The 6,463-nt window shown below is 47.9% G+C and overlaps 1 protein-coding gene across 2 annotated transcripts in view; it reads left to right on the top strand.

Moving 5' to 3' along the window:
• The first annotated feature begins 2,526 nt into the window (after nt 1-2,526).
• LOC141069310 (uncharacterized) overlaps nt 2,527-6,463 on the top strand; it is a 29,093-nt gene continuing 25,156 nt past the window's right edge. The window contains exon 1 of one of the 2 annotated variants that reach the window (XM_073558760.1): nt 2,527-2,682. The gene's annotated coding sequence lies outside the window, so the exon portion shown is untranslated. The other variant, XM_073558762.1, reaches the window with a different exon arrangement.

The raw sequence follows: 6,463 nt of genomic DNA, 5'->3' as shown, positions 1-6,463 counted from the left end.
ACATAGTAAATAACATATGTATCAGCATATCAAAACTGCGCAATTGTGCCAGAGAGAACCCGGGAGACGACCCGCCCAGCGGTCCAAATGACCGAAGTGTGGAAACAAGTAAAGGCAGGCTGCTTACCGGGGAGCAGAGGAGGTGAAGGCCCATGCAACGACACCCGACGTACGTTTCACGCCCGCCACAGGCGCTTTATCAAGGCGGGTGTTATCCCTTGATAAAGCGCCTGTGGCGGGCGTGAAACGTACGTCGGGTGTCGTTGCATGGGCCTTCACCTCCTCTGCTCCCCGGTAAGCAGCCTGCCTTTACTTGTTTCCACACTTCGGTCATTTGGACCGCTGGGCGGGTCGTCTCCCGGGTTCTCTCTGGCACAATTGCGCAGTTTTGATATGCTGATACATATGTTATTTACTATGTAAGAATCCTTCCACATGTCATTGATTCATTTATGTTCAGTGTCCATTGGACTTGCACATTGACCCCTCTGGATGTTTTTTTTTTTTTTTTTTTTTGCGCTCTAGACATGTACAACTATGTACAATACACATTTAATTGAGTATGCCATATTTGACTATCTTTTACCATTAGACACATGTCTGTTATGTGCAATGCCCATGGGCTGACTGAACGTTGTGCCATGTAGATTTCGAGCACTGGTATCATTTTATTTACCCTGTCCTTGTCTGTCCTGATTGTTGTATCATTGGGGCTTATCCCCCCTATTTTAGTCAACTTGTATACTTGTCAGCACTTGATGTGAGTATTAATAAAATTTATACTTTTGCATATATTTTGTATCCGTTACTCCGTTTTCTCCTTTTTTAAGATCTATATATCTATATAGCATTATACCCTATGAGGGGGTGCATTATTCCCTATGAGGGGGGCAGTATTATACCCTATGAGGGGGCAGCATTATACCCTATGAGGAGGCAGCATTATACCCTATGAGGGGGCAGCATTATACCCTATGAGGAGGCAGCATTATACCCTATGAGGAGGCAGCATTATACCCTATGAGGAGGCAGCATTATACCCTATGAGGGGGTGCATTATTCCCTATGAGGGGGGCAGTATTATACCCTATGAGGGGGCAGCATTATACCCTATGAGGAGGCAGCATTATACCCTATGAGGAGGCAGCATTATACCCTATGAGGGGGTGCATTATTCCCTATGAGGGGGTGCATTATTCCCTATGAGGGGGGCAGTATTATACCCTATGAGGGGGCAGCATTATACCCTATGAGGAGGCAGCATTATACCCTATGAGGAGGCAGCATTATACCCTATGAGGGGGGCAGTATTATACCCTATGAGGAGGCAGCATTATACCCTATGAGGGGGTGCATTATTCCCTATGAGGGGGGCAGTATTATACCCTATGAGGGGGCAGCATTATACCCTATGAGGAGGCAGCATTATACCCTATGAGGAGGCAGCATTATACCCTATGAGGAGGCAGCATTATACCCTATGAGGGGGGCAGCGTTATACCCTATGAGGGGGCAGCATTATACCCTATGAGGGGGTGCATTATTCCCTATGAGGGGGTGCATTATTCCCTATGAGGGGGGCAGTATTATACCCTATGAGGGGGTGCATTATTCCCTATGAGGGGGGCAGTATTATACCCTATGAGGGGGCAGTATTATACCCTATGAGGGGGTGCATTATACCCGATGAGGGGGTGCATTATACCCTATGAGGGGGTGCATTATACCCTATGAGGGGGGCAGTATTATACCCTATGAGGGGGCAGTATTATACCCTATGAGGGGGGGGCAGCATTATACCCGATGAGGGGGTGCATTATACCCTATGAGGGGGTGCATTATACCCTATGAGGGGGTGCATTATACCCTATGAGGGGGGCTGCATTATATTCTATGAGATGGCTGCATTATATTCTATGAGGGGTCTACATTATATTCTATGAGGGGGCTGCTTTATATTCTATGAGGGGGCTACCACAACTCCTGCTACATAATTAAGACATGTACTACCTTATATTATACCCAGATATTAGCGTGTTTTACCACACAATTGGTGGTCTGGTATTTAACTCTATGTAGCTACATAGTGGGCCCCAAGAATGATTTTCTCTGGTGGGCCCAAGGTGTTCCAGTCCAACGCTGAAGCAGAGTAAGTTGAAATATCTATATACCATTATATATGCTTGCTAAGATGAATAATAATGGCTTGACACATGCAGTGCAGGAGATTGAATGAGTTAAATTATCATTTCTATTGGCTCAGGTGAAACAAAGGGCAATCACCGTATGCTGACAGATACAATGTTGATCCATGCATGGTTTATTCTGAATAAAATAAAAATCCACATTTAATTTACATTTTTTCAGTCATGTAATAGTTGTGGTTTATAAGGCACCGGATCTTTACGTTGGGTTTCATCCTTGTAAGACGTAATCAGATTCTTCTTAGGATCTGAGTCATTAGGAATGGTTGGTGCTTGCAGGGGACTGCAGAGGGTTAACCAGCCCCAACGCCTGCCATGTCTCCTCCCAGCCTGCAGCATGATGGAAGTTGTAGTTTAATTGCTGCTCAATGAGACAACATGGATTAAATTCCAACTACAACTGCCGTCTTACCCCGGGGCTCCATTCTTTTCTGTATGGTGAGAGGCCGGCTGACACAAAAGGGCCTGACTGCAGCAGGTAGGACAGCTCTGCTGATCATGGCCCCATTCATCTCCACATAAGGCGACATGACGTGAGAATATCTGCATGTGTCGTTAGTGTGCACGGCGTCCATGTGTCCTGTCACTGGGGATTTCTTATTCTGCCTGATACGATGCAGAAGGATTTCTGATTACTTGTTTTTAATGGATTAATTAATTTCCTATTATTATTATGGCTTCAACATATTCCGTGGTGTGGTACAGCAGAGGCTGCCATCACTCACATCCGCTCACATTCAGATGTAATATCTGGAGCACATATACAGAGGAGGTTGATAGGAAGCCATTAGACCGTGAGTGTTTTTGGAATCTTGGTGGATAAATCATTTGCAGAGTGACAGACCCCACTACACTGAGTATTAAAAGGGCCATCCACCTCCTTTTATAATGACTGCAGGTCACCTCCGTGGCCACTGATTAGATGAGCCACCAGCGTTTGGGGCACAAGTCCCAGCATATATTTTCCTCATTTCCCCTCATCACAAAACTAAAAGGTGAATTAATAAATGTGAGATGCACGGATTTACCAGCAGACGGCTCCCGGACGGGTCTTACAACCATAGACGGTCTCACGCCCTCGGCGGAAACAACACGCCCCAGATATTCGATTTGCGTGCAAAACAGATGGCATTTCTGGGGCTTCACCTTCAGCCTGTATTTTTGCAGCCGACCGAGCACCTGGCCCAGGCATAGATGATGATGTTGTCCAAGTATATTAGGGTGGCCTCGAAGTTTACGTCACCCAGACACCGTTCCATAAGTTGCTGGAAGGTTCCTGGGGCATTGGCCAGGCCGAAAGGCATACGATTGAATTTGAACAGTCCCATGGGCAAGATAAAGGCGGTTTTTGCACGATCTTCCTCTGACATTGGCACCTGCCAGTATCCACTGGCCAAGTCCAGGGTAGAGAAGTATTTCACCTTCCCCAGGGCTGACGGGGACTCCTCGATACAGGGAAGCGGATATTAGTCTTTGATGGTACAAGCGTTCAGTTTCCGGTAGTCCACGCAGAACCGAAGCGTGCCGTCTTTTTTCCGCACTAACACGATGGGGGCTGCCCAGGGGCTTTGGCTTTCCCGGATAACCCCCTTTTGCAGCATTTGGCTCAGCAGTGTCTTCACTTCTTGGTATAATTGAGGGGGGGATCTGCCGATATCGTTCTCTGATGGGGGCCGTTCCTTCAGTGGGAATGCCGTGGGTGATAGCTGTGGTGCACCCAAAGTCGTCTTCGTGGCTGGCGAACGCCTCTCGGTAATGGCCCAGAAGAGCTTCTACCTAGTGTATTTGGGTCAGCTCTAGTCCGGAGAGTTGAGCTCGCATTATTTCCAAAATTACTCGCCCTTCCTGCTCAGGCGGCGACCCTGCGGTCTGGATAGAGCGTACAGTCACGACCCAGGGGTCCCTCATGCTCACCCCCAGCTATATCGACTACCCGGTCGAGACCGGTAACTATAGGGCCGCGGTATGGCCGACTACGGGTCCAGAGAAACTATAGGGTATTAACGACAACGTGTCCCTTATCCTCCTCTGACGTCCGGCAGAGTGGTGGTGGGTGCTGCTTCGGCATTTCAGCCGCTGGGCCCAGCCGACGAGGATCTGGTGGAGACTTTGGGCGTTCCTACGCCCAGGCAAAGCGGGGGCACAGCAGGCCCCTGAAGAGTTCCTCTGCGTTGGGCCTCCACAACACATGAAGCACTATGTGGGGCCATTATACTGTATGGATCACTACGTGGGAGTATTACTGTATGGAGCACTATGCGGGGCCCTTTATACTGTATGGAGCACTGTGTTGGACCTATGTACGCCCTTGGTGATATCCCCTAGAGCCATGTGTATCTAATGCCCATCGTGGTGACTATGTGGGGCCATCATATTGTATAGAGCACTATGTGGGGACATTATACAGTATTGTGCACAATTTTGGACCCTCTATACTGTATGGTGCACCATGTGGGGCCATTATACTGTATGGAGCATTATATAGGGCCCATTATACTGTATGGAGCACTATGTGTGAGGCCATTATACTTTATGGAGCACTATCTTTGGCCATTGTACTGTATGCTGCACTATGTGGAGCTATTATACTATACAGTGTAGTATGTGGGCCATTGCACTGTACGGTGCACTTTGTGGGGCTATTTTACTGTATGGTGTATGGAGCACTATGTAGGGCCATCATACTGTATGGACCACTATGTGGGGTAATTATACCATATGGATAACTATGTGGGGCCATTATACTGTATGGAGTACTATCTGTGGCCTTTATACTGTATGGACCACTATGTGGATCCATTGTACTGTATGGAGCACTATGTGGATCCATTGTACTGTATGGAGCACTATGCGGGCCCATTTATACTGTATGGAGCACTATGTGGGGCCTATGTATGCCCCTGGTGATATCCCCTAGAGCCACTTGTATCTAATGCCCATCGTGGTGACTATTTGGGGCCTTTAGACTGTATTTATGGAGAACTATGTGTGGCCTTTTTTATACTGTAATGAGCAGTATAAAAAAATTATATAAATGAGGCATCGCTGTCATTGTAGTGACCCAAAGAATAAAACTACCTTATCAATTTTACCACACGCCTAACGGTGTAGACGCCCTCCCCCCCCAAAGAAATTCTTGAATTGCTGGTTTTTGTTCGTTCTGCCATCCAAAAATCGAAATAAAAAGAGATAAAAAAATGTCTTGTGCCCGAAAATGGTACCAATAAAACCATCAACTCTTCCCACAAAAAAACAAGACTTCACATGACTCTGGGGGCCAAAATATGGATAAATTATAGCTCTGAAAATGTGTTGATGCAAAAACTACTTTTTGCAATAAAAAGCATCTTTTAGTGTGTGACAGTGTCACGACTGCGGCCGCGGCCCAGCAGGTGCCTCCACGCCGATGGCGAGGGGCGAGCGTCCCCCGGGGACGCAATATGGACCCTCTATACCACAGAGGGGGACCCGGGCCTACCCGAACTAAGGTAGGGCAACGACTGGGATTTTGTGGCAGCTGAGCATGTGGACAAAGAAGACACGTAGGACTAGATAACACTACACAACTTCAGGTATAAATAAAGTAAAAGTTTACTTAAAGTAAAGTCACAGTACATAGACAAAACAGGGCTAAACCAGGCTCCCAATTCCACACCTCCCAGAAGGGTACGACCCAGTGGACCCCAAGGCACCATCGGATCACCGAGGCACCCATAAGCGGGACATCGGGACACAGGCAGGACATCAGGACACACGAGGTCATCAGGACATCAGGGTACACAAGGTCATCAGGATACACGAGGTCATCAGGACATCAGGATACACTAGGTCATCAAGATGCAGGCAGGACATCAGGGTCACCCACAAGACATCAGAGTCACCGGCAGACATCAGACGGGAGTCGTTTGGTTCCGGACATCCAACACGACCTACAGGCACCGCTGCAGTCATCCAGCTCCAGGCAGCGGTCATCAGGTTCCAGACTGCGGTCGTCAGGCTCCAGGCATCGGACCTAGGAAGGAACTCAAGCGTGATGGTACTAACACCGCAGGATTGCTGGGCCTGCATGGAGCTAGCACCGCATGGTAGTCAGAGCACAGCATATTAGATGCTCAGCAGGAACACTGGTTACAAGAGTCTGAGTCACTGGGTGTGGGGCTCCAAACACAGAGGGATTCCAGCAACATAACACAGCAGACTGTTCAGACATGGTCAGGTACAGGACAGGTACAGGATCAAGGATTCAAGCCTGGATGCAC

Source organism: Dendrobates tinctorius, unplaced genomic scaffold, assembly GCF_039654945.1.
Source record: "Dendrobates tinctorius isolate UK_male_01 unplaced genomic scaffold, ASM3965494v1 ptg000258l, whole genome shotgun sequence".
NCBI lineage: Eukaryota > Metazoa > Chordata > Amphibia > Anura > Dendrobatidae > Dendrobates > Dendrobates tinctorius.
This window is presented reverse-complemented; position numbering and strand designations above follow the sequence as displayed.